General features: G+C 41.1%; 1 protein-coding gene across 4 annotated transcripts in view; it reads right to left on the bottom strand.

Moving 5' to 3' along the window:
- The window catches only part of CDK14 (cyclin dependent kinase 14), a 678,842-nt gene that overhangs the window by 444 nt on the left and 667,429 nt on the right, over nt 1–10,969 (bottom strand). For all 4 annotated transcript variants that reach the window (XM_069086180.1, XM_069086183.1, XM_069086182.1 and 1 more), the window contains one exon: nt 1–3,016. This exon is cut by the window's left edge and continues 444 nt beyond it. The gene's annotated coding sequence lies outside the window, so the exon portion shown is untranslated. The remainder of the gene's footprint in view (nt 3,017–10,969) is intronic.

The raw sequence follows: 10,969 nt of genomic DNA on the forward strand, positions 1-10,969 counted from the left end.
AGAGAGAGAGAGAGAGAGAGAGAGAGAGAGAGAGAGAGAGAGAGAGAATTGCAAAATGGTGACATACAAGGTTACTGTCACCCACCAGCCAGGAAAGAGGCTTCTGCGTAACAAAGCAGTGTATTTCTATTTCAAAGGGGAGCCAGCCTCCTCCCCGAGTATGTACAGCCTACACATCTTCTTAAGTAACAGAGATTAAAAAATCAAGAATAATTACAAATAAGTATTTAGTAAGGAAGAACAACATAGAATGTGGACTATACTTTCAGTCGTTTGCATACAGAGAATGCCAAGATGCCTGCTTCCCCTACCAATGCCTGGGGGAGATGTCATTCCCAAACCTTCTTTTATCACTCATGGGAGGTAGAAATATCTCTTACCCTTCCTATCAGTGGATTGACAGTGACAGTCCATTTCCCCCCATCTCCCCTGGTAAGTTTTGCAGATCTTTCCTATGCAGAGGCAAGTTTTCCCATTATTTGTGCAGAAGTATTGCTAACCAGAATGTTTCTTTTCAAAAGAAAATGGAAAGCAAATCCCAAGCCCCACTTCAGAACTCTCTGCAGTGATGTAATGCTGATACAATCCCAGTACTTAGGTGTTCTAACTACCCCACAATTCGTTGATTTCAAGTTATTTTTTTATAGGAAAATAAACTTGCCCAGCTTTCTACTACTTCCTTGAGTGAAAAATAAATGGAACACAATTTCCGGGGCTAATTTAAACAAGAAGGGGAGAAAAGGAGAAGGAAATAGGAATGAGAAGAGAAGAGAAAGCCAGCCAAATCTTTGGCTTTATGCCATGGATGGCAAAATAGAAGGCCTATAAACCTCCCTGAAAGGCAACTAACTCTCTAGGCAGTTTGTTTATAAGTCAGACCAGCAGATTTTCTCACTGAGTAGTACAAATGTACTTTCTGGCTTTCCTAGAGAACTTTTCAATGAACAAGTGATACACACCTATGAAATGGCCTCCTTGTTACTAATATGAAGCTCTGTTATAGTATATGTTTTCAGGGTTTTCTTCTCTCTCCTGTCAACAACTATAAGACTTTTAAAAGAGTAAATTGTAATCATTCATTCTAATCACAGGATGAAGATCTGCCTCTCACCCAAATGGAAAATGAAACTTTGGAACAAACCTGGGAAAAGAGTGTTTGGGACGGAGAGTGTAAATTCCCTTAAAAAATTCTAATATCAATTAGTTTTAAAACAAAACATTTCAAAGGCTCAAAAAGCTGCAAAATACCTCAAATTTGGTAGGAATGTATGATGAAAGAATGGGACAGATTTCGGAGCAAATGGCGAACATTTTCTCATTGGGTAAATGTTTTACTTTCCTTAAATATCAACTAGCAAAGATTACCTGGTTTAGCAGGGACTACACATTTAAAAATCAATGTTGAATTCTCAGAGCACCCATCATGTGAATATATTTAAGCAGTGACATCACATTCTACAGTGCATATCATTCTGAGGCCTGTGAATCCTGGCATTCAGTTTCCCTGCTCTGCTGTGTTCTGAATGTAGGGGGGAAAAGCTCTCTGAGATTGAGCATTGGTCAACTTGGCTAGACTTTCCTCATTGTAGCCATAATAAATGGAAAACCAAGAGGGAAATGGTAAGACTGAGCCAATGTATAGTCTGATGTTTCCATGGGAAGTTGTGTCCTGGGGATATGAATGAAGTATTCCTTGGGCTCTATGCTGTTTACGATACAACAGCAAGCTCCACATTCCTAGTTTTCTTGAATTCAGGTACCGTTCATTCCAGATCCAAGAAAATCAGATATTTCTAAGCAACTTTCTGCTTCCAATTCAACATCTCCTCCCTCCCCAAGTTTCCCTCATGTTCTCACACAAGGGTACCTGGGTCCCTCTTTCTAAATGATGCTTCTGCATCATTTCTGAAATGTGTAAAGTTTGATTCGGCAGCTAGTCTAAGGGGTGTTCACTGGCTTCTTCCAATCATGATGAAATGAAAACAAAATGGAACTGGAATGACTTTGAATTCAAGAGAGTAAAATTACCTGTGGACAGCTTTATACTTTGTTTTTTTTCTAAAGCTAACAAGCAAAGATTGCTTTAATGGCTCATTCAGCAAATACAGTTTTTCTACACCCTAGTCCTATAAACTCTTTTTTTTTTTCTTTAGGAAATACCTCCAAGATGAGTCAATGTGGGAAAGAAACAAGTGTAGACAATATTCATGAAACCCAAAAAGTTACTTTGATCTCCAAAGGCCAAATAGCAATTAATCAATTAATTAAGTGATTACTGTCTGTTTCTATATCTTGTTTCCCTGTTCTTTCCCCCCACCCAAACCCCAGCCCTGCTCTCATTTTCAATCTATTCTGATGACTGGCATGCTATGTAATTTAAGAACGGTAACCAAATTCTGATGTGCTAAATAAATGTGCAATTATTTCCATGGATTAAAAAAAAATCAAATTTATATGCAAAGATTCTCAAGAAGTAAATAAAACATTGATGGCATCATGACCAGGGACTGTCCTTGTCAGTCAGTCAGTCAGAGAATATGGGTTTGCTCTAGCTAAAAATGGCCTTCCTACTAGTTGAACTATTCTCAAAGAAAACACACATTCTTTTATGCCACTCTGTGGCTTTTATATACAGACATTACTGGAGAAGTGTGAACACCAAATGTGTTGTCTTAATGTATTTAAGACCTTGCTGGTGAAAGCATAAAAACCTTTACAACGATGCCGCGCTGCAGTGGAAAATCAAACAAAATCCAACACAAAAGACTGGAAAGAATACATGCCATGTATCAGTAAGCAAAGCTTAATCTTCACATAGTTCTCTGAAATCACAAGGTATCCGAATGCGTGCAAGGTTTTAAATAAATTGCAGGGGAAATAGGGTCTTGCCAGTTTCAATTTTCTTCTGAACAAAATCCACCATAGGGAGAGAGAAAGGAGACTGAACCATGATTCACTTCATATTATTGGCTTCTTCATTAGATTTTCTTCTCCCCAGAATGATGACAACTTAATCCTAGAAGAAAAAAAAGAAATACAAATTGTGAAAAAACAAACAACCCAAAGCCAAAACAAAACTCCCAAACCTCACACCCTTTCATGCTCCCCAAATTGTATGACAGGTTAAAAAAAAAGTCACTCCAGAGCAGAGCCACCTATTACCACTACAACTTAGCACAAAGTTGCAGCAGGAGATCCAGTCTGAACCCGCCCTATTAGTCTAATATGATAAGTAATGCTCTTATTTTGTTTTTTTTTTTCCCTCTTAATCTAATTCCATGTACCCTTGGATCACTCAGAGAGAAAGAAAATCAGCAGCTTTCCTTCTCCAAATCAGTGTAAGCAGTATGTGCTCACTGATTAAAAGCATTTAGTATTTTGGGATCATACAAAGGATTAGTCCAAAACCTGACAATACGATCTCTGTTGCAAAAACAAAAACAAAACCTAATGAATCAACAAACAAAGACAACCCACAAGTAAAGAAAAAAAAATCACACTCCACTTGGACTAAATAGCTAGTAGGTGCCTCTAATGATTACTAAGGTAAATACTTTCAACCAAACAGATCAAGGCAAAAGAATGCGCATTCTCACCCACTCCCACATATCTCAATACCTCAGTTAATTATCTTCATCCCTTGAATACTTCCAAAGTATCATTGATGTGGGTAAATCAACAAGCAAGAAGTTAACAAGACTTTATCAAGTGCCTACCCATGTGTCAGGCGGCATGCCAAGTGCTGGGGGTACAAAGAAAGGCAAGACCGCCTCTGCCATCTTGGGGTTCATAGTCTAACAGAGGAGACAACAGGCGGACAGCTGCACACATACAAGATCTATAGGGGGTCAACTGTAAGTAATCTCAGAGGGAAACCAGCATCAAAGGGGACAAAGGAAGAATTCTTGCAGAAGGTATGATGTGAACTGAGACATACAGGGAGTTGGGGAAGCTATGCACTGCAGGTGAGTTGGGAGAGTAAACCAGAAACAGGTGATGGCCAGTGAAAAGTTGGAAAATGTTGTGTCGTGGAAAAGTAAGAAGGCCCGTATTACTGGATCATAGAGTACATGGAAGGGAGTAAAGTCAAAGAAGACTGGAAAGGTGGGAAGAACCCAGGTGGTGAAGGGTTTTAAAAGCTAAATGGAAGATTTGATATTTGATCCTGGAAATAACAGGGAGACATTGGAGTTTACTGGTATTAACAGGAGGATGTTACCTAGTCCTACCGTGTTTCCCCGATAATAAGACCTATCCCGAAAATAAGCCCTCCCCTTACTGTGTAAGATTCTTCTAAAATAAGCCCTCCCCCAAAAATAAGCCCTATTGAGATTGCTACTGTAGTGAAGGTGATCCCCTGCGCTACACGCTACATTATGGTACCCTCTGTATGTACTGTGCCCCCCCACCGTGAAATGCACGCCGCGCTCCAAGCTGCATCCAATCAGAGCTGCAGCAGTGAGTGCATCATCCTGTTCTTCCCCAGTGATTTGCTTATTGAATAAAGGTACATTTTTTTGTTCACATTTACCTGTTTATTAAAATTGCTGTCAATGTTCATTAAAATAAGCCCTCCCCTGAAAATAAGCCCTCTGGTGTTTTTCTGTCCAAAAAATTTAATAAGACAGTGTCTTATTATCGGGGAAACACGGTATGCTTCAGGAAGTTCACTTTGGTAGCTAAGTGTAAGATAGATAGATTAGAGAGGAGAGAAAATTAAACTAGGGAGATGAACCAAAAAGCCATTGCAGGGACTGTACCAGAGTGGCCACTATGTCAAAGAAAAGGAGTGGGGATGGGGGTGGGGCATATATATATGAGAGAAATGGTAAAAGTTGAGATAATAGGACCTGCCAATAGATTGTATATGTGGAGGTGAATGTGAACGAGGAGTTGAGGATAACATTCGATTTGTGAGCCTCCGTGACTTGGGAGGGTGGTGGAGTCCTTGACAGTAATAGGAATGTTTAGAAGAGGGGAGGGCTTAGGGGAAGAAGCAAAGGTCTGGGGGAATTCCATTTTCAACATATTTGGATAAAGATATCTCCTAGATATCCAACTGAGAAGTCCTACAGGCAATTGGAAATGCAAGACTGGAGATCAGGAGAGAGGTTAGGGCTAGATCTGAGAATCATCTGAATGGAAAGTTTATTCAAATCTATTAGAAGCGTGAAGGAGAAGGAAGCAAGAATGTAGTAAGTGATTGAAACGTACCACCCACTGTGCTAAGCACTTCACTAATATTATCTCATTTGATTTTTATGACCTGGTAAGGTAGGTGATATTATTATTCTCTCTTTACAGCTAAGGAAACTGAGGCAGAAAGAGATTAAGTGATTTGCTCAGGGTCACACTATGATTAACTGTCAGCCTCAGGTCTTTCTGACTCCAGGACCAGCTCTCTACCCACCATGTACTTAGCTGGCTAGGTGATGAGATTATATAGAGAAAGAAGAGAAGAGGGTCAAGTCCAGAGCCTTGAGGGAGACTCAAAGTTAGCAGGCAGGATGTAGGTGGGTAAGTAGAACATTTTATGGATAAGGCAAATAAGAATTACACATGCAAGTGGTATCTGTTTATCAAAACCATGGCTCTTGGACCCGAACCTCATCATTTAGGTTCTGAAACAAGAGGCCACTTTAATCTTGTTAGGACCATGTCTTTTTTCAAAGGGATGGAACTAGATAAATAAAGTCCTGATGCTGCATCTTCCTTCTAGGTGCAGACTTGTGATAACTCCTGGTTCCCTGGTTTCCAATCTCTCCCATATTAGTGGCCTCTCTCAACCAAAGGCAGGCACCTCTGAGTCTACTGTTGTAGATACCACATTCCCAGAGGCAGTGAACATGGAAACAGTCTCTTGACAAGTAGGTGCTGAGCAGAGTGCTAGATTTCACAGCTTTACAGTTGTGAGATTGTGAAAATAGAGTATTTCCCTATTAGCTACTCATTTCACCCCTTTTCTTTACTATTATCTCTGTGCCTTTCAACACACACCCCTCTGATTTCTCTCCCACATCCCCCCTTTCCCCAGTGGTTTCTCCTCAGGCCTGAGTCACATTGCATAGACAATAGTCTCAGTAGAGTCTAAGAAGTCTGGGGTACTTCTGTATCCATCAAGTTTGAATTGTAGTTTTGATGCTCTCAGGGCTATACCTACTAATTTCCTTAAAACTATTAAATCATAGCTACTTTTAAAGGGGAGGATATTCTGTGAGTCAGGGCAGCTTGGTGGCACAGTGGATAAAACCCTAGGTCTGGAGTCAGAAAGACTTGAGTTCAAATCTGGCCCCAGATTCTTGGTAGCTATGTGACCTTGGGGAAGTCACATAACCCTATTTGCCTTAGTTTCCTCATCTGTCAAATGAGTTGGAGAAGGAAGCAGCAAACTACTCCAGCAACTTTGCCAAAAAATCACCAAATGGTGTCACAAAGAGTCAGACATGACCTGAAAATGACTAAACAACAATGAATGCTGTGAATCACTTAGTAGTACTAACTACAGCCTGCTTACCTCCCAATAAAAACCATTACGTGTAAAAAAGACCCCAAATGCTTAGAGAAAAAAAATGGAAGAAAAAGAAAAGCTATTTTCTATGCTCAAAGTGCTGCTTCCTTCTAGATTGCCTCTATCCCCCTCCTCCTCCAAGGAGGCACAATGGCTTTGCCAAGGCCCAGCAAGGGGCATGTAGAAGGAGAGGCAAAAGGCCTCAGGCAGACCTGCTCAAAAGTATCTTCTGGTCACTTATTCCTGTCTTCAAAACCATCCCAAGTGGCAGCAGATAACACATAGTGATCCCCGCCTTCCTCAAGCCACCCATGTTCTAATCTCCAAGGTCATCACTCTGCTACTATTCAGAAAGCTTCTGGAATCATAGCTTCTTCACAAAAGCCATTTCAGAATGGGAAGATGAGACTCATTAATTTGTCCTGAACCCATACAAGGAAGCGTGGCAGATTGGAAAGAATCATGGATTTGGGAGTTGGAGGTCCACCTGTCTGTGGGATCTATGTCAGGTCCCCTGTCACCCTCTCTTGCCCTCAATCAGCTCATCTTTAAAATGAGAGTTAGATGATCTGGAAGGTCCCTTGAAACTCTAAATCTATTCTGCCCTAGACATGCTACACATAATTCTTTGAATTCACTTCAAGAAATGTTTTTTAAAGCATTTACTCTGGGCAAAGCTATGCAATGGGGATATAAAGATGAAATAAGACATAGTTCCTCCCCTCATAGAACTTACACTCTAACATGTTTATTTCCCTGGCTCTCCTCTCCTAACATTAATTTGTCTCTAAGTAAGCAAGGAAACTGCTTTATAACATCCATGCCACTGACAGTGACTTTCTTTGTATCTGTAGACAGGTACACCAGCTAGCTGATGGCACAGGGGACAGAGCTCTGGGCTTGGAATCAAGAAGTCTTGAGTTCAAATCTGGCCTCAGATACTTACTAGTTTTGTAACTCTAGGCATCTAACTTAACAGTCTGCCTCAGTTTTCTTGGCTGCAAAATGGGGATAATAATAGCACCCATCTCTTAGTGTTATCGTGAGGATCAAATAAGAGGATTTTGGTAAAAAGCCCTTAGCCCACTGCCTGGCACATAGGAGGTACCAGATGAATGTTTGTTTTCTTCCCTTCTCTGCCTTTGTTCCCCCACCAGGCAATCTCAGACTTAGATCATAAGTACTGATGTTATGCAGGATTGGTTTACCCTTTAGAATGTACAAAGCAATGAGATACCAAATTGTGCTATCTGCGGAGGCAGTGGCAATTTCCTGTTTATTTGAGGTTTTTTAATGTTAGTGCTCTACTCTCTTGGGACAGACCAGGACTCATTCATTCACTCATTCTACATTTACTGAGTCCTTCTGATAACCATAATGCAAACCATGTGCTGAGTCCTGTGCTAGGCAATTGGAATACGAAGACAAAAATGGAATAATGCCTGACCTCAAGCAGCTTATAGTCTGAGGGGAAATCATATGAACACAGAGAAGTAAATAAAGTACCTTTTATACATACACAGAGTAAATACCAAGAGATCAAGTGATTTCTAGGGGAAAGAACTAGAAACTTCTGGGGATCAGAATAGGCTGGTTTTAGAGATGAACCTTAAAGGGAATTCGGGGATTCCATGAATCAGATATGAAGACGGAGCATATTCCAGGGATTAGAGAGAGCCTGTGTAAAAGCCTGAAGGCAGAAGATGGACTGTAATGTGGGGGAAAGCCAGAAGGTTGGTTTGGCTGACTATAGAGTGACGATAGGTGGGTAATATATAATGCACCTAAAAAAGCAGGTTGGAGCCTGATTGTGAAGAGCATTTAAAGTACCAAAAAGAGGTAGCTACAGTCTAGAGACTTGCTAGAGCTTGTTGAGAAGGGCAGTGATACAGTCAGACCTATGCATTGTAACTTTGACTGCTGTAGGAAGGATGGGGTCCAGGAAGTTCAATTAGGAGACTATTGCCATAGAACAGGCAAGAGGTGTTAAAAGTCTAAACTAGGATGGTGGCTTTTGAGTAAAGTGAAGGAAACATGGGAGAAAGATGGAGGTGAAATCAACCAGACTTGGGAAATGACTGGCTAAGGGGGTGATGAGAGGGAGGGGTCAAAGAGGATTCTGAAGTTGTGAGATTGAGAGATGGCAGTACCCTCAAGAGAAACAGAGAAGTTAGCAAGAGAAGAGAAAGGTCATGAGCTGCCTTTCAGACATATTGAACTTAAGATGTGTGCTGGCCACCCAGTTGGAAATGTTCAATAGGGGTTGGTTATACAGAGCTGGAATTTAAGAGAGACTAGAAGTGGGTAGATAGGTCTAGGAGTGATCTTTTGAGAGATTAGACCTGAACCTGTGGGAGCAGATGAAAGCAGAAAGAGACAACGAGGAGAAGAGGGCCCAAGACAGAACTAAAAATACACAGGTGCCAAGGTGGTAAATCATCTGGCAAAGGGTACAGGTTAAGAGGAGAACCAGGAGAGAGTGGTATCATGAAAACCTACGTAAGGAAGAGTATCCAGGAGGAAGGAGAGGCTGCATGTAGATGGATAAGGCAAGGGCTGAATGATGCCAATAGATCTGACAATTAACAGAGCGCTTAGTGCCTTGGAGGAAGAATGGATCAGTTGAATGATGAGGCCAGAAAAGTTAGTGAGAGGAGAGGAAAGGAAGGCACTAAAATGTAGCCAGCTCTCTTTGAACCTCTGCTTCTAGACAGGAGCAGCAAGGTCACTATAATTCTTTGTGGGCTTAACTCAGTAACACATTAAGACTTGGAGAATTAGGTACTTACTCAATGTTTTTTTTTTTTTGTTATTGTGATCATAGCTACCAGCTCATTTGAAAGCACTGTGCTTGCTATCTTACTGAAGTTTGGATTCAGAAAGCTACTGGAAGATCTGAGAAAGTTAACGTCAGAACAGAGGGGTATTCTTCACAGCTTGGTCTTTCCTACATACATAGTTTATTGCTAATGATTTTTTATGCCTTTTGAATTCTTTGGTTTGTTCCTATCAGTGTTTGAGTTCTGGGCTAAGGTTTTGTCCACTGTAATTTTGTAGCAGTCAAGTACAGTCATATTGGAAGATGACTTGCTTGTACCACCCCTTGCTTTTTTTTTTTAATCGATACCCAACACAGCACCTTGAAAGACTCAACAATAGTGTCGATGCTGCCCTGGTGAGAGCTTTACTGGAAGTTACCCTTAGTCCATATTGCATTATGGTATATTACTTTAGCCAGGATGCTAAGAGTCCCCACTCTGAGGTTGAGGTAGTAGGCAAAAGGCTTGGTTTGCTCAGTGCAGCAGTTTATGCTGCTGCCAATTTGGTGGTGGAGACCTACTCATGTGTACAACTATATTGAGTATATGAGTGTATGTGTATTTTTTGAAGACTAAGTATGACCAGATGTCTGGTGAGTAGGAGTTAGGGTGGGGATGACGGAAGGATGCCACTGCCTCTTCTGGGAAGCAGAATATCAGATTGATTTAAATCATCCACTTGTACATTCTCAACCATTGAGATATACTTCACACCCAGAGACATGAATCTTATACGTGAATCATCCTCTCAAATACACACACACACACACACACACATGCATGCATGCATCAATCAGATGATTAACAGACATCACCATTTGTGATTTGCGCCTGTCTCTATAAAAGGAATCCATTTTATATGAAATGGATTATTATTGATAACAGTTTTATTCAGAAAATATCTACATGGTGCTTCTTGGCTATAAATATTAATTAATTGGATCCCTGATACCCATAATGCAACTTTGTTCTGACCTGGATGCCCTATGAACTAGATATTTTTTGGATTCAATTTTCTTAAAACCAACTGTCAGTATCATGTGACAGGAGAGATGAAAAATGAAAGTAAGCCTTCCCGCTGTGCAGGTGAGTGACCTGTGGGAGAGAGCTCTGCCGGGTAGGATTTTTACACGTACCATCAGACACAGACCAATTGATTAGATCATCTCATACCCGCCACCAACTAGGCTCAAGAGACTAATTAGAGAGAGTACTGCCTGAGCGGGCACCCCATTGACACCTAATTTGCTCAGCCAAAGCCTTTGGGGAAAATGTATTATCTCTGCAGCTGCCCTTCATGCATTTCTGATTGGAGGCATGAGCAAGGAAAACTTGATCACTCTTTTGAGCAAACTGAATGCATGAGCCCTTAAGTGCTAAATGCAAGCAAACAGATCCAAATTAAAAACAGGCCAGGCTCCTTCACTTTCCCCTTTGTGCCCCCCATTAAATCTGTGTGTCTATGTTTGAGGGCACATATGTGCAGTCTGCATGCCCCTGGAAAACACACACACACAAACACACACAAACCTAGAACACTTGCTTCATGGTTTGGAGTGTGATCAAGTAGTGAAGCCTTGGCTGGTCTATTTTCCTCACTATTAGCTACCCCACCCCCCCTCCCCTCTCTCTCTCTCTCCCC

The sequence above is a fragment of the Petaurus breviceps genome, unplaced genomic scaffold, assembly GCF_028583685.1.
Source record: "Petaurus breviceps papuanus isolate PSGF00001 unplaced genomic scaffold, PetGlider_PUasm1.0 178, whole genome shotgun sequence".
In the NCBI taxonomy this organism is placed as follows: Eukaryota; Metazoa; Chordata; class Mammalia; order Diprotodontia; family Petauridae; genus Petaurus; species Petaurus breviceps.